Source organism: Carassius gibelio, chromosome A20 (assembly GCF_023724105.1).
Source record: "Carassius gibelio isolate Cgi1373 ecotype wild population from Czech Republic chromosome A20, carGib1.2-hapl.c, whole genome shotgun sequence".
NCBI lineage: Eukaryota > Metazoa > Chordata > Actinopteri > Cypriniformes > Cyprinidae > Carassius > Carassius gibelio.
The window spans coordinates 16,618,358-16,640,777 of record NC_068390.1 but is presented as its reverse complement, the minus strand read 5'-3'; the positions used below and the strand labels follow the sequence as shown (position 1 = coordinate 16,640,777).

Below are 22,420 nucleotides of genomic sequence, written 5' to 3'. Positions count from 1 at the left end.
CCAATTGGGCCGGGCTCGGGCTTGTGCGGTAAATGAGCAGTCATGTAATGTGCGCGAGAAAGATGCGAAAATGTATGCTGAGTCTAGTTGAAACGGAGGCTTGCTTCTGACGATTACTGACGTTTTGGTAGCACCAGCAACTAAAGCAAAGTCTGAGGTTTGTAAAAGTTTTGACCTTGTTTATAATGAGAATAATGAGTGAATAATGACGCACCATCAGTGAGCGCAGGAGCGCGCTGAAGACATCTACAGTGGATTCAATCATTTTCCTCCACAAAAACAGGTAGGCCTTGCCTAATCTTGGTGAGTAAATGTTTTTCAAATAATAACTAAATATTATTTGAGTTCTTAAATGCATAATGTAGACAGAGTAGGCTATATAAGCTAATGTTGGCATTATTATTTTATTATATCAGCTGCTATGGCGAAGCAAATCCGGCAGAACCTTTATCTTAATTCATTTCGTTATTGCCAAATACCCATCTTAATTTAGAATTTATCTTAATACATTTTTTTAAGAAAGACTTGTTTTTATTGGTGCGTTGGCCTATTTATATGCTAAACGAGCCTATACCGGGCTATTTATAGAGTGCTTAGATATTACGATATTACAGAGGACTTATTTTATTTCTTTGTTCAAACTTCCAAGTGGCCTATTACGTTAGTCATGTATAAATTATGTTAAACCATGTATAAATGATTCATTCCTGACAAAAGGCAAAAGAGCTGTGTGCTGCGTACATTTGAATAATGTCGGGTTGTAAATGGGTTCGGGCTTTTACAAAGCTGTCAATCAAAATGTACGTGTCGGGTTCGGGCCGAAATCTGTCGGGCTCAGGACATGTTGGGCTTAACTTTTAAGACCCGATTACAGCTCTAACAGAAAATCGAATCGAAAATCGAATCGAGAATCGAAATCGAAATCGAATCGAAATCGAATCGAATCGATTTGAGAGCTTGTGAATCGAAATCGAATCGATCTTGAAAATCTGAATCGATACCCAGCCCTAGAAACGAAGTGTGATTGGTTGTTGGACATGTCAAACTGCCTCATAGGTGGGCCGTGGCTGATGAAAGCTGCCATGAATTCCAGACCTTCTTCAACCTGAAGATCTGGCTACATGAAACTAGCCTTGCAGTGGCTTTGTTGTGAATTAGTTGAGTGCTTAAAGGGTACATAACATACAGTTTCACCTAAACCCATTTATAGAGTAGTACTGCATCCTTCATATATCCAAAAAGTCTTAAGTTTTATCATATTTGTAATAGAAAAATACAGCTTTCCGATTCTTTCCGGAAAAAGCCGAGCTCCTGGAGGAGTGCCATAGTCGGAGCTATAACACTGATGTTTTGTGTTGTTTCCATTAACATACATTCACTTGTGTGCATTTCCAAAAAAAAAATACAGAAATCTGATGAAATTGTACTTACATGAATGGGGTCTTTTATCACAAGGACGGCTCCATGTTTTAATAGCAAAAGATGTGCAAATCCAGCTTCAACTTGGGCCTTGTTTATACAACCACTGGCACCACTGAGATCATTAAGGACCAACTAATCAATAATCAATAAAACATACTGAATACCTTAAAAAAATAAATGTTATAGTTGGAAGCTTCACAAAATGCAGAGTCAAAATAGGAACTGGGAGTAAAAAAAACTGGTGAAATTGAGAAGGGTATGGACAGATTATGAACCATTGATATCATTTACATTACATTTACATTTAATCATTTAGCAGACCAACCCGTTCTCATCAGTCTGCGTATAAATAACACGACTTTACACTTTCTATTTGCGTGTAATGCATACGCCAAATGCCATTTTTGCGTGCATATGATACGCCAATCCTTCCCATTAATTTCGGTGGAGAGCAGATGCGTCCAAATAACACGCATCATCTTCAGCGGCAGTGACGTCACTAGCGAGGCTCGTTCAGTTCACCTGATGCGCGTACACCTTCAAACAGGTAAGCAAGGGTAAATATATTTTTTTTATTCTTCTTTTTGTAATGATATCACGTGGTTAAGCGTATTGTTTTAATTATTTCAGTATTTCTGCATCCATTAGACAGGGCCGTGTTTTTAAAGGGCAGTTTATGCTTCAATTATGGGTCAGTGGGCTGCTCAGCTAGCCTACCATTGTCATTAGCCTAAGCTAACCTGTACTGTTTATAGACCTGTTGCAGTTTAAAATAAATTTATGATGTGACATATGGGTCTTCAGCTTTTAGACATGACTAATACAAGCACAACAAAGCACCCAACCCAATATCGCGTGATAATCGTGATCGTGTAAAAAGTCCACACATTTAGCATATTTTTACAATACTAGCCTAACTTTTGCTTGACCACGTCATGTGTAGCCAATACACACACAGTAACTACAGCATATTTACCATGCTTCTCCTACTGTAACCGTAGTTTTACTCTGGACTTTGTAACGCACATAACCACGACATTTACTATGGGTTTACCATAGTAACCATAGTTTTACTCTGTATTTACTAACACACAATAACCACAACATTTACTATGGGTTTACCATAGTAACCATAGTTTTACTCTGTATTTACTAACACACAATAACCACAACATTTACTATGGGTTTACCATAGTAACCATAGTTTTACTCTGGTATTTGTAGTTACTAACACACAATAACCACAACATTTACTATGGGTTTACCATAGTAACCATAGTTTTACTCTGGTATTTGTATTTACTAACACACAATAACCACAACATTTACTATGGGTTTACCATAGTAACCATAGTTTTACTCTGTATTTACTAACACACAATAACCACGACATTTACTATGGGTTTACCATAGTAACCATAGTTTTACTCTGGTATTTGTAGTTACTAACACACAATAACCACAACATTTACTATGGGTTTACCATAGTAACCATAGTTTTACTCTGGTATTTGTATTTACTAACACACAATAACCACAACATTTACTATGGGTTTACCATAGTAACCATAGTTTTACTCTGTATTTACTAACACACAATAACCACAACATTTACTATGGGTTTACCATAGTAACCATAGTTTTACTCTGTATTTACTAACACACAATAACCACGACATTTACTATGGGTTTACCATAGTAACCATAGTTTTACTCTGGTATTTGTATTTACTAACACACAATAACCACTACATTTACTATGGGTTTACCATAGTAACCATAGTTTTACTCTGGTATTTGTATTTACTAACACACAATAACCACAACACTTACCAGGATTTTACCACAGTAACTGTGTTTTTACTCTACACTGTTTGTAAAGCACAGTAACCACTAAGTTTGCCATGCCTTTAATATCTTTTTGTGATGTAATTGTAATTCAGTGTTTTTTCTGTCTTGCAGTTACGTCGGATTACATACTCCACAACAACCTGTAATCCAGCAGATCTTTAAAGAAGCCATCTCTTGTAAAATCTCTCTCTCTCTCTCTCTCTCTCTCTCTCTCTCTCTCTCTCTCGCTCTGCTAGAATTAACAGGGAACTTCAACTCCACGCTCCCAATGCTGATATTGAAGAAGCTGTCAAGGGGGCTGAACAAGTCCTTCAAAGGATCAACCCTTCACAGGTAATGTTGAAGACTCTTAGTTATAACTGATTTGCTTTAATGAACGCATTCTTATATTATGTGTTAATCAAATATTTTGGTCACAGATCATTTTAACACACTGTCTCAACATGTTTATATTTCAGGAAGGCCTGTCATGAGATTTGAATTTGACCATCTTGTGCATTTATGAAGAAGACCAAAAGCTGCAAAGGCAAACACTTCCAATGGTACGTCAGATACATTTTTCTCAGCATTTGATGTTTCTTAAATTTTGGTTCACTTAGCCCATCAGGAAGAACACTCAACAAAGAGCATGTTGTAGTAGTAATAATTCATCCAATAATCATATTATATTGCACAAGCGTACTTGTACAAAATTCTACAACTTTTACTCCTACTGCTGTTATTGGCCATTACCACAGCTCCCATCAGATTGTGCCCATTGTAAGAGTGTTTATATCATGAAGTTTAAATGAAGTCCATTGTATTCTTTATTAATCTTTACAAATTGGTGCCGCCTCTTCCTGTTTCAACAGTACATGATATCTGTCCACACCTCATAGTCTGCCTTTCTTTCTATGGTGATGTTACTGAACACATCTGTCTTAGAAGCAAGAGAATGGAAATCCTAGTTTAACTTTTCAAGTGCTACAAATCAGATCTTCAAAGAATTTGGGCAATCAGATCACTTAAAGTTGTTCACACAAAGACCAATAACTATAATGAGAAGTATTTTAGCATCCACACCAACAGACAATACTGTACAATTACTGCTATGCACACTGCAGTTACAGTATGTTGTATTCTGCCATTTGTTGTTGTCAGTGTTTTTGTTGTTCATAATGTGATAAATTATCTTTGTTTCTTCTTGCAGGATTTCTCACAGATTACTTAATCATTCTTCATCAGCTCTTCACAATATCAGCCCATTCAAAAGCTTCCAGATCTTCCTCTCTTGTGTGACACATCTGCTCTCAGTCCTTTACTGCCAACCTCCAGTCTTAGCATTTCTGCTTGTATTCATTTTTCCTCTACATTCATCACTCCAATCTCTACTATAAGCACTCCTGTATATATATATATATACACATAATAATAATTATTATTATTAACCATTTATTTGTTTTGCATTTATTCACAATAGAAGCAAACAATGATTACAGGATATATGTTTATAAAGGTGATAATTGTAAAATATTGGAGCATTGTTCTTAATCATTTTTGCCTATTTGGTTGATAAAGGGAAGAAAACAATATATTTTCAACTGTAGCCTTGATTATTCTTTGGCATCTTTTGTCAGGATTTCTGTAAACAAATTCCCTTTTTATTTTTGAATATTAAACTTATGTTTTTTGAAGGGAGTTTCTGTTGCAATTTTGTTTGTTTGTTTTCACTTAGTTACCTCTATGCATTTTTTTTTTATCAACTTTTCTTTTTTTTTCATAGTGGAATAAACTGGAGAGAGACTGTTCTGGGCACTATGTTTATCTGCGAAAAGTTTGACATATCAATAAACACTGTAAAATGACTAGACAATGAGTGATTGATGTCATGATGTTTGTTTGTTTGTTTTCTATTCCTATAGTTCAACTGGTGGATCTAAGAATGGCAAGTTTTTAGGGTCCATTTCCATGAAACGTAGATGTGATAAATGGTTTACCTTTAATACATTATAAATACATTGTAAATATTAAAGAAGGAAAATTGAGTAGTAGAAAAATATTGTGTTTAAATAATCTTCAGAGGTGTTTTTTTAAGCAAATGAAACATTTTGACATTTATTTTTCACACAGTATATGCAAACTTTTGAGTTTAAGTACTGTACACTAATATTAGTGTAAACAATGTAGCCTAATCAATACAATGGGAATCATTATACCTTCGTTAAAACACAAAACAAAAAAAACACCTTTAATCAACGTATTTCATGCTGCATCAGGGTAACTGCAGCTTCTGTCCATTCACTACAGGAACCCGGAAGCTCCCGGCATAAATGACCATATAAGTTAGTGTGACGCCTCTGCTCAACTGGGTTGCCATTGGCTTTGACGTTCCCTTGGCTCTCGCAGAACTCGCTGTGATTGGACTATCTTTTAACCCAAATTATAAACCGCTTAATGTTGCAAAGTCCGTTTGACTGTAATTATTACGTCAGTAACACCTTCAGTTAACAATGCAGTGTTGCTATGTCGTGAGAAATTACCTCTTTACCGAAATCGTAACCCTAACCCTAAGCACAACTCCAATAAACTCCAAATACCAGCGCTAATATTACTCGCGTTCAAACGATAGAATGGCAGAGGCTTATGGGTAATGTAGTTTAAAATGTTTAATAATTAAAAAAATGGGAAAATGCAATCTTGTTTAACAAAGGGTAATCTAAACATGTTCATTGTGTAAACATTAATGACATATTTAAGACGCAGGCTGAAATTCGATATTTTACTAAGTGCACTTTTTTAAACACCTTTATACCACCTTTCCATATATGATTGAAAACTCTGTCCAACATTATTTAATTAGCATAGCATAAGTAGTTGTCCTGCCAATTTTTTCTTTGACACTATAATCAGACTTTGATTTACAGCCATTTGAAATTTACATTTTTTTGCTCTTCTAGGGGACTCTACTGGGCCCTTGAAGATGGAAGGGCAGTAAAACATACACATACCTTTTCTCATCATGGACAACAGACTGTGCTGAGTCATAATTTTTAAGTTTTTCTTTTCAAAAAATTGCCAATATGTAAGTTGTAAGTCATGTTTATCTTAGAATAAGAATAGAACCATAAAAATATACATCAGTGCCTATTTGGAATAGGCTCCAAATATTGAATTATATCAGGTGCAAGGATACAGTATTGAAAGTAAACAAAGACACCAATTTAAACAACCAATACATACTGTGACACTTCATTGTACTTTCACAGTGTCAATGTGTCATTCAGTAAGACAAGGTACAGAGAGTGTGTAGTTTATAGTGCAAAGCCATACAATTCATGCAATGCAAAGAATCATAATATTAAGAGCTAATTTGTGTCTCTGTGTAAAATACTCCTCATATTTGTCCTCCTCGGGTACTAAACATCAGTAATGTGCATGCTCATCTTGCTTATTATACAGTACTGGATTCATGTTGATCTTTCCCTTGTCCATCACCTTCAGTTGTACATGAAATTCCTGCAGCATTATAGTCCATGCAGTATCTTCTAATGCAGCTTTCAGCCTGCCCTTCATCTAACTGAATGTCATTAATGTAACCAAATGTTCATTTCTTAATTAAAACACATTTATCTATTGTTTACAAAATTAAATGGTGTATTTACCAAACACCATTCTTAATATAGAATATTCACCCTACTTTATTATCCAACACCATGTGCAGTACTTTACTGGAGGATACAACATAAAGACAACTAAAGTAGTGTATTAAGACAAATGATATACAATTTTTAACAATATTAAAAATGGGTTATGTTAAAACCATGTTTTTCTAATCAGATGAAACCATGCAAATGCATGCATGGTGAAATGTCTTGAGCCCCAAAGAATCACATCAAGTTTTTAGAGCTCTCCTGCTTTTCTTCCTCTTCTTGCTTGTCCATGTCCTGGACATATCATAATCTTCCATGTCATACATTTTTTTTTGCAGTTGTTATGCAGCACCCTACAGCACAACTGATGAACAAAAGACATGTAACTAATTTAAATCAAATATCTTTATTGTCACAATACAATGAACACAAGTATACAGGTGATGAAAGTCTTGGGTGCAGACTGCAGCATGACAGTATGGATGACAAATGAATTAATTCATGAATATATATGAAATACAAATTCTGAATATATATATATATGCAACACACATATATAAGGGACTCAATTCAGGTAGAGAACAATATATGTTAAAAATTATGCTATACAAAGAGCATGAATTGAAAACAATAATAATCACAGTACACATACATCTCTGCAGTAAAGCACGGTATGAATTAGTGCAAACAGAATGTCAGGGTGCATAATAATATTGAGTCCAGTCAGCATAACTGATAAGAGTGCAGGGCATATGAGGTTGGTGGGGTGTGTATGGTTTTACTGGTATAAGTTCAGTTCAGTCTGATTGCCTGTGAAAGGAACTTGTCTCACTGTCTGCTGGTGTAGGTTCTGTGATAATGCATGCCTGATGGTAACAGTGAGAGCAATCCATGGCTCGGCTGGCTGGAGTCTCTGACGGTCCTCCTCACACTCCACCTGGTCTAGATGTCCTGGAGGGCCAAAACATGTAGGTTATGGTAAATCAATAAACAATATATAGTATTTTTATTTATAATTGTTGCACTGGACTTAACATTGATTCTTGTTGGGGATATTGGCCAAAAGAATCCCACCAAAACTAGCTCTCGTTGTTTAGCTGTGATGTTTACTTTTACAGGCCGTAACATCTGAGCTGTCGCAGTAGAGCGGTTTGTGAATGCAGTCTTCACAGCAGATAACTGATGGGTTCAGGTAGCAGTGATGCACTCGGTGGCCATTCAATTGATATCTTCATCAATTGGCTTCATCTTAATTCAAACAAACAGACAAAACAATAAGTCAGCAATAACCATTCTAGAGTAATAGTGTTGGTGAATACAGTTGCAGGTGTCAGTACTCACCATATTCAGTCATTTCCTTCCCAAATCACAGAGATGATGCACAGCTTATTTGCTCATTTTAGGAGCTATAAAAAAGATGTATATGTGAAAAACTATAACTGCGGACTTGAAAAGTCTTTTGAGAGATCAACATCAATGTTGTACCACACATAACTGCATTGGATTCAGACATACAAATTGAAATGTGAAACTTTTCACCTTTCTGTCTTTTCTTTTTGGGCACAAGAAGTCCATGTTCATTCCTCATTTCTTTAGGACTGGTTTGACTGATTTTCTTTGCGTTTCTGGTCTTCAGCTGTAAAACAAGAAAATATTTATTGACCCCATGTTTAATCATTATTGTTGTTTAAAAATATAAATAAAGCAGATATCATTATATACTTCAAGCACAAGTTCCTTGGCAACTCTAGTAGGCTCCTGAGTTCATCTGTACACATCAGATTCAACGTCTGAGAAAATGCCATCATGCAAACTCTCAGTTTCTGCCTTACAACAGAGCATAAAAGAATGTGTGAGTGAGGGAGTACAGCATGAAGATGAAGTGAAAAAGGCAGAGAAAGGCAGAATTTTGTGTATAAATTTAACAGAATGAGGGGAACATTTAAGAGATTTAAGAGAACAGTATTGTCTGTTGGTGTGGATGCTAAAATACTTCTCATTATAGTTATTGGTCTTTGTGTGAACAACTTTAAGTGATCTGATTGCCCAAATTCATTGAAGATCTGATTTGTAGCACTTGAAAAGTTAAACTAGGATTTCCATTCTCTTGCTTCTAAGACAGATGTGTTCAGTAACATCACCATAGAAAGAAAGGCAGACTATGAGGTGTGGACAGATATCATGTACTGTTGAAACAGGAAGAGGCGGCACCAATTTGTAAAGATTAATAAAGAATACAATGGACTTCATTTAAACTTCATGATATAAACACTCTTACAATGGGCACAATCTGATGGGAGCTGTGGTAATGGCCAATAACAGCAGTAGGAGTAAAAGTTGTAGAATTTTGTACAAGTACGCTTGTGCAATATAATATGATTATTGGATGAATTATTACTACTACAACATGCTCTTTGTTGAGTGTTCTTCCTGATGGGCTAAGTGAACCAAAATTTAAGAAACATCAAATGCTGAGAAAAATGTATCTGACGTACCATTGGAAGTGTTTGCCTTTGCAGCTTTTGGTCTTCTTCATAAATGCACAAGATGGTCAAATTCAAATCTCATGACAGGCCTTCCTGAAATATAAACATGTTGAGACAGTGTGTTAAAATGATCTGTGACCAAAATATTTGATTAACACATAATATAAGAATGCGTTCATTAAAGCAAATCAGTTATAACTAAGAGTCTTCAACATTACCTGCGAAGGGTTGATCCTTTGAAGGACTTGTTCAGCCCCCTTGACAGCTTCTTCAATATCAGCATTGGGAGCGTGGAGTTGAAGTTCCCTGTTAATTCTAGCAGAGCGAGAGAGAGAGAGAGAGAGAGAGAGAGAGAGAGAGATTTTACAAGAGATGGCTTCTTTAAAGATCTGCTGGATTACAGGTTGTTGTGGAGTATGTAATCCGACGTAACTGCAAGACAGAAAAAACACTGAATTACAATTACATCACAAAAAGATATTAAAGGCATGGCAAACTTAGTGGTTACTGTGCTTTACAAACAGTGTAGAGTAAAAACACAGTTACTGTGGTAAAATCCTGGTAAGTGTTGTGGTTATTGTGTGTTAGTAAATACAAATACCAGAGTAAAACTATGGTTACTATGGTAAACCCATAGTAAATGTAGTGGTTATTGTGTGTTAGTAAATACAAATACCAGAGTAAAACTATGGTTACTATGGTAAACCCATAGTAAATGTTGTGGTTATTGTGTGTTAGTAAATACAAATACCAGAGTAAAACTATGGTTACTATGGTAAACCCATAGTAAATGTAGTGGTTATTGTGTGTTAGTAAATACAGAGTAAAACTATGGTTACTATGGTAAACCCATAGTAAATGTCGTGGTTATTGTGTGTTAGTAAATACAAATACCAGAGTAAAACTATGGTTACTATGGTAAACCCATAGTAAATGTAGTGGTTATTGTGTGTTAGTAACTACAAATACCAGAGTAAAACTATGGTTACTATGGTAAACCCATAGTAAATGTCGTGGTTATTGTGTGTTAGTAAATACAGAGTAAAACTATGGTTACTATGGTAAACCCATAGTAAATGTTGTGGTTATTGTGTGTTAGTAACTACAAATACCAGAGTAAAACTATGGTTACTATGGTAAACCCATAGTAAATGTTGTGGTTATTGTGTGTTAGTAACTACAAATACCAGAGTAAAACTATGGTTACTATGGTAAACCCATAGTAAATGTCGTGGTTATGTGCGTTACAAAGTCCAGAGTAAAACTACGGTTACAGTAGGAGAAGCATGGTAAATATGCTGTAGTTACTGTGTGTGTATTGGCTACACATGACGTGGTCAAGCAAAAGTTAGGCTAGTATTGTAAAAATATGCTAAATGTGTGGACTTTTTACACGATCACGATTATCACGCGATATTGGGTTGGGTGCTTTGTTGTGCTTGTATTAGTCATGTCTAAAAGCTGAAGACCCATATGTCACATCATAAATTTATTTTAAACTGCAACAGGTCTATAAACAGTACAGGTTAGCTTAGGCTAATGACAATGGTAGGCTAGCTGAGCAGCCCACTGACCCATAATTGAAGCATAAACTGCCCTTTAAAAACACGGCCCTGTCTAACGTGATGCAGAAATACTGAAATAATTAAAACAATACGCTTAACCACGTGATATCATTACAAAAAGAAGAATAAAAAAAATATATTTACCCTTGCTTACCTGTTTGAAGGTGTACGCGCATCAGGTGAACTGAACGAGCCTCGCTAGTGACGTCACTGCCGCTGAAGATGATGCGTGTTATTTGGACGCATCTGCTCTCCACCGAAATTAATGGGAAGGATTGGCGTATCATATGCACGCAAAAATGGCATTTGGCGTATGCATTACACGCAAATAGAAAGTGTAAAGTCGTGTTATTTATACGCAGACTGATGAGAACGGGTTGAGCAGACGCTTTTATCCAAAGCGACTTACAAATGAGAACAATAGAAGCAGTCAGGTCAACAGGAGAACAACAACAGTATACAAGTGCCATGACAAGTCTCAGTTTGTCTAGTATAGAACGCATAGCCAGGATTTTTTTTTTTTTTTTTTTTTTTTAATTCAATGAACAAAGACAAGAAAATGAAAAGTACTGGTGTTAGTAGGTTAAGTGCAGGCGAAAAAGATGAGTCTTCAGACGTTTCAGTTTATAGATTATTGGTAACACTACATCCTGACATGGTCATAGGTCCATTTATCAAGACTTAAGATCAGTTGGACTCATATTTTGTCTTTGCATTCAAACAGAAGGACTGGAGATTGTGTTAACAGTGTGTAATACAATGGATTCATTTGTCTTGGGTGATCAGTGAGCTCTGACTAATTGTACCACACTTTTGCTAGATAAAACATTGTGCTTTGCTCCTGCTCATTTTGAATAATTTGTTGTATTCCTCACAATATGTGAGAAAACCCTGACAGACAAACTTTTTGCACAAATTTGTCTAATTTCTGCGCTCATTATTTTTCATGACTGAGGTGTCTAATTAACTCATTTGAAAGTCAGTTTGTACTCAGATGTCATTCATGCCATTCAGAGGCACTTATGGTGATATAATCTAACACAGCACTGCAGATGAATTTACCATTCATTTACCATTGCAATAATTGTTTGCCTTCTGTGCAGAGTGGTAAATATCACAAATATAATGTTTTATGGCATGGAAAGGATGTTTCCATCAGAGAAATATGATGGCACCCCTCTGAGATTGCTTTGGGGCTACATGAATGGTCTTGGCAGGATAAACCTGTGATGGAAAGAAAGAAAGAGACATCAGTACCATCCATTGCATGCTAATGCCTCGTGACTCTTCTGTAATAACACAACCTCATTAGTAATCCCAACTCTCTCATTTAACCTCATCCCTGATAATGACCAAATGACTTCCATTGTGGAATCCTGCTCACCGCTGTACCTCCCTAATGGCTTCTTTTCCCTGTGATTAGGAGGCAAAAATCCTCAGACAGAAGCCATGTCGACTTTTGTCTGCCTTAGAGGAGGTGAAAGAGAGGGACAAAGGCCAATTATGGTTTTGTTTAAGCAATATTAGCAAGAGAACATTAGCGCATAAAGTAAACCTGCAATGCAAATGCATAGTTATTATAAATACAATTGGACCAGCACTATACCTTTGTTTTTGTTTTTTTTGATAGTACATGCATTTTTATGTCGTATATACTGAAACTTTTTTTTGTTTTTGTTTTTGTGATATTTGGTTGTGAATTCTGCTAGAAGCCCTAAATGTTTTAAACTTTGCAGCTCTGTAACATTATCTAACTGGCTGATGTGAAGTTTTTGTTTTGTTAACATCAGTAAGTTTTTTTTTTTTTTTTTTTGATCTCTCAAGAGTTTTCTGTAGCCTATAATTATAATCACTGTGCAGCTTTTCTTTTATTACTAGTATTATACTGCAATGTATAGTCTCAACAAGAGAAGCTTGTGAAGGTCACCTTCTCTATGGTGGTGATTTGAGAATTCAGTCATCTTTCTGCTTTTTAAAGTGTCATTGTCTACCTAAGGTATTTTTAGCCCTTTAATTCAGCTTTGAATGGTCAATATTGTTTTATTTATTTTAAAGGTATGTGAGATATGTGAGGTCGATTTTTACAAAGCTCAACGTTATGAAAAGTGAGATGTGCTCTGATTGGTGAGCTATCCAGTGCATTGTGATTGGCTGAATACCTCAAGCGTGTGACAGAAATTTTACGCCCCTTACCATATTGTAATTAGGGATGGGCAACAGTGATCAAGTAATCAAGTACTCGACAGCGATGATCGATCAAGTAAACGATGATCGAAATTATTTTACTTTTTTTTTTTTCATTGGTTATGGCAGCACGTTGGGCGGCGCCCTGATCTTTGATTGGTTAGCTTCCCACTTGATGCCTCAAAAGACGTAAGAAGACAGATAATAATGGCCTCAAAGTCACATAGTGATGGCTGGTTTCCCTTTGAGAAGAACGATGAAAATACAGTTCAGGGTAAGCTGTGCAGCGCTAAGATGTCACACAAATCTACAACAAATACAATGCGCTATCATCTAAAATGTGTACATAAAATATCTGGCGATAAAAGAGCGGCAACTCAGACAAGCATTGAATCACTTGCCCGAAGACCTAAATGCAACGCAGGCAGAACCGAGAAGACAACAAAGCTATTCGCTGAAATGGTGGTGAAAGATTTGCTGCATTAGTTTCAGGGACAGAGCAGGTTTACTTGTCCAGTACCTGGCAGTTCCTGCAAAATCTGTTCGAGCGGAGCGAATTTATTCCACTAAATGTGGACAGGTTGCGCACCCGGCTCTCATCTGAGCGCGTAGACCTGAATAGACATTTGAATGTTTCACCGGTCGTGGTAAATATAATATCCATTTTTTAAATAATATTATTATTTCAGTTTTGAGCTTTAGCCATATAGTTAAAATATCTAGGCTATTTGGCCTCTGTTTTATACCTTATAATAGTTGGTTAAACTTGGTGAACCTTTTTCTTATCTTTTAAAAACTACGTTTCACCGCTGGATCAAAATATGCTGCTAAAGTTATACTGGAAGACAATGTTTTGTTAAAAAAAAAATGCACTTGAATAAAGTAGCAAAAAAAAAAAAAATCTGCCATACATTTATAATGAGAACTTTATAGGAATCTATAGTAAAATCTGTCCTTGCCCATCTTTCAGTGCGCTGTCATGAAAACGCATCAAAGGGAGCACGCGCGCTTTCTCTCTCTCTCTCTCTCTCTCTCTCTCTGTCTAACGCATAACTTAGCATCCTATTGTGCTGATACAAGTTGTTATGTTACGTTTGATATGTATCTCAGTTATCTGATTTATAGGATGTGTCATAGATAGAATTAGCTTCCGTTTATTGGTACACTCTTCCCCTGAGGCAGATATTTCTTGCTCCTTTATTAATAACATTGCTTGATCATAATCATAATCTAACCTGTCCTAATCATGTGTTCATGTTTTCATAGACACATTTTCATGTGAGATTTTTATTTTTTCATTTTTTCATTTTCATAACAATCTTTAGATTTTTTCATTATATACATTATGGCCATGCCCCGCCCCCCTTATTAAGCCCCACCCCCGATTAATCGATTAATCGTTTGTGAAACCTATCGATGATTGAAATGAGAAATTTCCCAAAATGCCCATCCCTAATTGTAATGCTATATCCCAGTACAACGAAACAAAAACAATAAAAACGAGGCATTTGTTGCATCCAGTGGGGGCATAATAACTGATTATAATGATTTTTACTGTCTTTTTACACGTTGCGCTGCACCATGTAAACATAAAACCATGTCTGCAGTTGTAATTGTAATATACTACAAACAACAAGCTCTACTCTACACTGCTCAAAACTCGTATTTGAATCCTCAGTGGCTGCAGTACTTACAGGCTGTAAGTCAGAACAGCCAGCTCTGTTGGCTAATCACCCAGGTTCAGTAAACAGTCCTCTGTAAAATGTGCTGCACAAATTATATTTTGGTTGAACTGTTCTGGAACAGTGTTGTAAATACAACTAAACCACTGATTTCTTCGGGAAGCGTCCCTTTTTCCAAGCAGAACGGGTACATTTTCCCAGTGTTATCCAATCTCACCCAGTGAGGTAGTGCTTTGACAATGGTCAGTGGAACTACTTGTTCCGAGCCCTGGCCTACACCTAATGGGGGCGCAGGCAGCTCGCACAGGGCACTGGAAGGGGCAGCACCCATGGCGCTTAGGTAGGTATCCCATTTTGTGTCGGTCAACGACGTGGCGTCAAGAGTTACCGATTGAAATGGAACATCTCGGTTACGTACGGTAACTCTCGTTAGTCCTCAGCGAAAACCTGGTATGCATTGCACCTGCTGCCTTCTTATACTCACGCAGTGATCAGTTGCAGCTGGATGCAATAATTGCATGACAATGTGCATTGGCTCATTTAGTTTACACTCAAAGTAGATTGGTCTATCGAAGCGATATCCCATTTTGCGTCGGTCACCTTCAGGGAACTAGGGTTACCATACGTAACAGAGACGTTACATTTCCATCTTTTGGATGAACATTTGGGCGGCGTGATGTAAATCTTCCCACACAGTGACGTAGACTTGGGGCGTGTTTAAACCAGGTGTTTTAGGAAGGCGTGGTCAAGCCTTAACATTTAAAAAAGAATATCTCTTTGGGTTTGAGACTTTAGTAACTCTATGGATCTATATATTCACAAACAGCTTGTAACACTCCAAAGAGAAAGGAAAACTTGAAATCACATCATATGACCCCTTCTGCTAATTTTCTTGGTTCTGAACAGGGTAAATTTCTGTAGAGTTGTTGTATGTTTTGAGCAACATTTCTGACTGCGCTCTATAGTGGGTGCTTTTTGTCAGTATCCCTGTCATTGTCTGCTGGTTGATTTATAATTAACTCTGAATGTTTTCGGATCAGTCCTTTGCTCCAAGGAGAGCAAACCTGGTAAGCACTAAGAAAAGGGTCAGTGTTTTGCTGGCAGGTATTTCTCAATGTTGGCACATCTTCAATGACCTGAGAGCCAAAAGTTATGTATACAAGGACAATCCCATGTTTAAATAAATTATGTATTAGTGTAATTTTTGTACACTGAGACTGATGGATAGGATGTTCTTCGATGGTGAATCTGAAGAGAGAGGCTGGAGGGAGTGAATAAAATAAAAACAAAAATTGGTTCAAATGCCATAATCCCTTAAGAACACCATGTTAAACTCTCATTTGGTTAATCTTGAAGCTTTTAATTCTTGATGCTATAATATGTTGTGTGGGCTTAGGTGTGACATGCTACTAAATTTCAGCTCTACACATGACTGGGAATCACCAATGGTGATTTGAAATGACTATTAAATATATATTTTTAGCTGGTAGCTATGGTAATGATTAAGGCCACAGTCACATTAAGACCCAGCAAATGTGAAACTTTTTTTTTTTTCTTCAGTTATAGAAGGAGTAATTTAAGTCTCAATTGTTCATTAGCCTCACACTATGCATTTGACACTCTCATACTGTGCCTTTAGCATGCAGTGTAATATGCAGTGTGGTGAACTAGGAAAAACTCTGATTAGATTTTGCAGTGAGCATACGGTAAATACAGGTTTGCCCCATGTCCTTGGTGAATTATTACCTTGTCACTTTCCTTTCCACCTGTTATCTTTCATAGTGTACAGCTGCATGTTGAATCAGTTTGATGCTAGACTAATTGGCACTCAGTGTGCTTGTACTTTCTGTCAAGGGAATTAAACAGCCTTCTTGAAGTCGTGTAACTTTTTTTTTTTTCAGTTGAAGGGTAAAATTGGATACCAAAGTGATGCCATGTATTGTTAGAAAGAAATTGAAGAAAAAGTGAACTGACGTGTGGCCATGTATGGTGGCCCATACTAGGAATGTGTGCTGTGCTCTGCATTTAACCCATCCAAGTGCACATGCGCGTGCGCACACACACACACACACACACACACACACACACACACACACACACACACACACTGTGAACACACACCTGGAGCAGTGGGCAGCCATGTGCTGCGGTGCCTTGCTCAAGGGTCTCACCTCAGTCCCCATTGACTCCCTCCACCTATGTTCTCAAGTTATCGTCATAGGTTCTCTGTTGAATTCCATTCTGGGGCTTTATTTATACCCATCATTTTAGTACTGACTGATTCCACTGAGGCTGTTTAATTTGAATTGAAATGAATTATCACCCATTATATCAGAGTTTCTTATTTCAGTTCTCATTCCGCTGATTGTAAAACCGACAGTCAACGGGCCACTGGAATCTGGGTCTAACAGAATCCATTTTCAGTGGCAGACATAAGGTGAACTGTTGCATCTCATGCGCATGCCTCTATAAATACCCACCCAGACTTTGAAATAATTCCTCTTCAGGCACCATCATAACTGCTGACCCTCTTTTTTCCATTGCTGCTTATTGTAGAGGGGCTCTGCTGGAGTTTATCACCTTTCAATTTGCCATGTTTGATCTCTAGGGTTCACAGTGCAGTCACCCTGGGTTTACGGCTTTTTAATAAACTTCTACAACCTTTCCTATCTATGTGCTGCTAGCCTGAGGAAGCAGGGGATGTGGGAGGATATAGAACTGTATCTTAAAAAATACTGAGTGCAGCGAAAGGGTCACAGTGATATCAAGATGAGCCTTTATTGCTGATTTCCTTTTTGAATATTTTTTTTATATTATATTAATATGTTTTATATTATTTCTGATTAAGATGATTTTTATGAGATCAATCAGATACATACAAAATTTAAATGTATTACAACATTTACACCGAATACAGATGTAGATAATTTCAGTCCACGGCCATGCATTCCTTTTTTTTTTTTGTGCCTGTCAAATATATTGGTTACATTTTCGTTTTAATTAAATTACATTTTCATAATGATTCACGTTGTTACTCCTCTCTGCTATCATTGCCAAAAGTTTTCTTTTCCATCAGTAGTAACAGAGATTTTTGTGGGTTGAGTTCCTTAAGCTCTTACAGTGAGGTGGTTACACTTTGGAAAAAGTCAAGTTTAAATATCAACAAGCACTGTACAGGTGTATTTGTAAGCACTGAATATTTAAACGTAAAAGTGCAGGTTTGGTGGCAATAGCTTCATAGGCAGCATGCAGTGATGTTGCACTTTGGGTGTCCCGAGTTTGATTCCTGGCTTGAGGACCTTTCCAGATCCTCTCCCGTCTTTAAAAAAGCAGATTGAAAGACTAAGTGTCAGCACCGAGCCTTGCACAATTTTGGGTCACTCTCATCTCTCAGATCAATATGAGCTGTTCCAATTTCACAGTTGGTCATGCTTCATTGTTTGACACTTGCTCCTTTAGCGCAGGTTTGGAAAGTTTCTGAATATGTGAGGCACGACAGAGAGAAAGGAGTAGAGAGAGGCCTGTCACCATATGGGAGCTAACATCGACACCTCCGGTGCACAGCTCCACTTGGCATGCAGTCGACAGTGGTCACTGAAGAGTAGCTGCAAATGAGTCCAGTCTATCTCGCAGTTCCCCAGGTGACAAAACAACCCCTTTCCTCACCTCCATCAGTGCATTCGACCCTCAGGTGGTGATATACAAATCTTAACTTTGCCTGGCTCGATGGGGGGCATTTTGTATAATTTAATGCATCATGTACACATATGCCCTCTTCAACACATTTATTCTTATAGAGAGTGAGTGGGATGGCAGAGTACTACAGTGTCTGTCAAATATCTGTGTACTCCAGTACAGTACTTGATTGAAGCTGTTTGCTTGAGCTAAGAATATGTTTTTCAGAATAAGTCCTCTTTTTATTCTATGCCCCAGCAAACGTCCAATGATGACAATGACAAAACAAGCTTTAAAATAAGCCTGAACAACTAAAAATCAGGATGGTTTTTAATTTAACTCATCCAATAACTATTTTTCTTTAACTCTCTTGATAGACTGAATGGATGATGTCACCTAACTTTGTTATATTGTGATAATGTTTTTGTCTAAAAGCATGATATCTAGACCTAAAATAAATCATGTATATTAGTATATATATATAATGCCAAGATCTTTAAAAATATTTACTTTTGATTTTATCGGGTAGAAATTGTGAAAAAAAAAATATTGTCTATTATTATATTGTATTATTATATTGTTATCTAGTAAATCACACACACACAAACCTCATGGGGCCTTTGAATAATATTGTTGACAATAGAGAGCCTTTCATAATACTTTTGTCATTATTAAGATTAAGTTAATCTTTAATGTTTAAAAACGAATGTTTAGAGAACCTGTTTGAAAATACATTATTTTGAAATTCTGTTTGGTTAAACAAGTGGCTCAGAAATGACACACTACTTCATCCTTAAGGCTCAAGGCTGGTAACTGGAAGATTGCTGCATTAATTACCATCAACCCTGTGCCTTTGAGCAAAGCACTTTACCCTGCGTTGTTCCAGGGTGGCTGTCCCAATGATAAACGAAAGCCAATTCGCCTAGCCCTGTTTGTGTGATAATAACTAAATTCTAGATTCTAGATTTTAATCTCAAGCATGTAGACTGACCCCTCATGGCTGGATCAACAAGATCTCTTGAAAAATGAATTTCCCTGCAGCATAATCTGTCTCTAATATTTGATGAGCCCATTGGTTGTTTACTCCTCATTTTACCAAAGTTATTCAGCAGCACATCTGTCACCAAGGTAAGGTGCAGTTTCCCCTGGGCAGTGAGCTGAAGATTTACTGCTACACACTGATATGTGATGACAGTTGGTGTGCTTCCAGTCTTCTAAGGTAAGAAAGTAGTAGCTATTTTTGAAACTTGAAAAACTATTTAATTCTCCTGCCTTGCTTTTTCCCCTACATTATGTTTGAGAATTCGGCACAGAATAAAGTCAGAAACTACTAGTGTAGCAGTGAAATGACTTCCCATAAGGATGTGTAAACTCATGCATTATGCTTTGTGTAACAACTTTTGTACCTGCCTTAGAGAGAGCAACCAAGGATATTCTCTGAAACAAGAAGCCATTTATGTTGTAGTATGATGCCCAATGAGGTGGTGTCTCAGTCAGGGGAAGTGCAAAAATACAGCGGATTCTTCACAATCTGGTGTCTATCATGGCTTGTTTTTCCTCTATGGAATTTTAAATATGCAATGAAGGTGAGACAAAAAAAATGTCTCTTTTCAATTGTTATTCTTGTCTTCCCAGTGAGGACATTTCTCTCTACTTCCTGTGCCCAGAAAGCAGGCGGTCTCTGAATCAGCCATGCTGAGATCAATAGAGAGGCGTGAAGAGAAAATTACTTCCTGCTGGAACATAGATTGACTTTTCACATCTTCATTTGGAGCTTTGCAGTTGAGCTTCAATGGCTAGCAGCACTGGCAGGCGACACAGGATCTGATTCTTTAGGATGAATGACGCGTTTAAGCGGGAGTAATTTCTGTTGGGAGGAAGGCAGTCTGGACTACATGTCTGTGGTTGTGGGTAGCCATCAGGCAGACCTGCTAGTCTGGGAGAGTGTCAATACACCTTTGAATAAAAGGGGTAGCTTGTTGCTTTAGCTACTGCTGGGTCTTTTGTTTCTAATGAGTAGAAAAAACAGACAAGAAGATGGATTCTATTAGGTGTGACTAGTCTGAAACCAAATATCCATTGAAGACATTTGCTGGATGCTTCTTCATACAGTATGTTTGGTTGGCTTGTTCATTTTTGAAGAATCAGGCTACACTGGTGGCACTGTATGTTGTTGAATCACTGAAAATAATTTACCCGTAAGAGTCATTTATTCATAATTTGTATTACATTTGTCAAGTTGTATGTTTGTTTTGCGTCCAACACAAAGATTTATTTTTATTATTTTGTGGACATGGCAGTAACAACATATTCAGCAGATACACTGATACAGGGAACCTTCTGATTTGGTTCATTATGAAAATAATAATTAAAATAATTAACCAGGCCTAACATATGCAGTTGATCAAGTTAGTTCAGCAGAACGCTGTAAAAAAAAAAATGATCAAAAATATGGCATGCTCCTGGTGCCCTACTGCCAGGGTACAACTTTACAGTCCTTTTCACAAACAATAAACTTAGATCACTTAGTGTCGGAAGAAAGAAGTGGTTGGCTGATGTTGGATGAATGCTGTTCAGAGCTTTTGAGCCCTCTGAACTGCTGACTGAAGCCCCTGGGGGATGAGTGTGTACCTCCAGCACCACTCTGAGATCGCAGCGTGTCCACTGAGAATGTGACAGCCATGCGGTTAATCATAATTTATTGCCGTGATATTTACGTTTTAATGTTAGCCTAGCACTAATTGCCCCCACGGTTTGGCCAGAGGAATCACAGATGAACAAAAGGGACTAAATTGAGAAGGAAATGTTTTATAGAGAGCATCTAAATGCACACATGCTTAGTCATATTTTGGGATGTAAGGATTTGCCATTGTAAACTGTTAGGACTTTTGCAATTGCAAGCATGCTTAAGCACTCTAATAAAAAACATTTCCTTTGGTCTCACAGGCTCTGACCTCAATTTCCGTGAGACTCAATGATAACTGACACAGATGATAACAAAGCACAGACCTTTCCAGATTTTCAGCTCTCAATAAAACCAAACTAATGAGACCCCTGGGATAATTTGCCTGTAGATTTCATAGTGGAAGCGTGATCTCAAAATTTAGGTTTTTTTTATGTTTCTCATCGAAACGCAAAGGCTGTATCCTGAAGACAGGGTTAAATTGAGGATACATCGCCAATTCTATGCCTATATAAATAAGGAGTTTGAAATTATTCTCATGCTGACATGTGTTTGTTGGCATTGCCTATTCCATTGGGCTTTTATTGTTTTGGGAAATAGAAGCTTCTAAGACCACTGAACCAGAAGCAGTCGAGAGGCAGTTCAAAGATTAAGCAAGACGAGCCTTCCTGATTAGTTCTGCCTGATTAGATAAGGCTGCCATCACATACAGTCTGTTACAGGTTACAACTTACCTTCTGGTTATTTCAGAACACATAACAAATGGGTTTGTTCTCACAGATGCTCTCTCAGAGAGTTAGCAGAGATTGATTTGCAGATGAACATCTTATTTGTCCTAGTTGTATATGAATGTTACGTCTATTCTCATGATTTTCCTCTTCATTTCCCTAAGTATCATTTATATAATGATTCGCTGTTCTATTTTAGTCAGCATCCCCGCTTTGTAAAACGAATAGGAGAACTCAATAACATAGAGGATACAAAAACGGACCTATCTTTCCTCAGTGGATTTGTGGAAGACCTCTCCTAGTTTTTGGTGGGTTATGTGGTTATGGTATACTGCTATAAACTTGAAGTTATTGCTTTAGACCTGTGTGCCTTCCTTGCTACCTTAACGTCCTGCTAAAATAAAGCACTGGGGCCATAAAAGCAGCCAGCAGTTAAGCCACTTTACAGTGGCAGCATGCAGTGCCTTTAAATCAAGCAGCAGTCATTATGCCTCAAAACCTGCTGTGAGTGCATC

At 37.2% G+C, this 22,420-nt stretch overlaps 2 long non-coding RNA genes across 5 annotated transcripts; one reads left to right on the top strand and one right to left on the bottom strand.

The window, feature by feature from the left end:
* Window positions 1-1,745: 1,745 nt before the first annotated feature.
* On the top strand, window positions 1,746-5,117 carry LOC127938142 (uncharacterized). 4 transcript variants are annotated; one of them, XR_008148634.1, is made up of 4 exons: window positions 1,746-1,969; window positions 3,385-3,606; window positions 3,732-3,815; window positions 4,463-5,117. It is a non-coding gene; the product is annotated as an uncharacterized LOC127938142 (long non-coding RNA). The 4 variants fall into 4 exon arrangements; XR_008148635.1 differs by having other exon boundaries at window positions 1,746-1,979; XR_008148636.1 differs by having other exon boundaries at window positions 1,754-1,969; window positions 3,510-3,606.
* Window positions 5,118-7,949: 2,832 nt separating this feature from the next.
* LOC127938913 (uncharacterized) lies at window positions 7,950-9,522 on the bottom strand. The gene is made up of 4 exons (XR_008148840.1): window positions 8,625-9,522; window positions 8,442-8,538; window positions 8,244-8,308; window positions 7,950-8,150 (listed from the first exon to the last, which is right to left on the bottom strand). It is a non-coding gene; the product is annotated as an uncharacterized LOC127938913 (long non-coding RNA).
* Window positions 9,523-22,420: the final 12,898 nt, after the last annotated feature.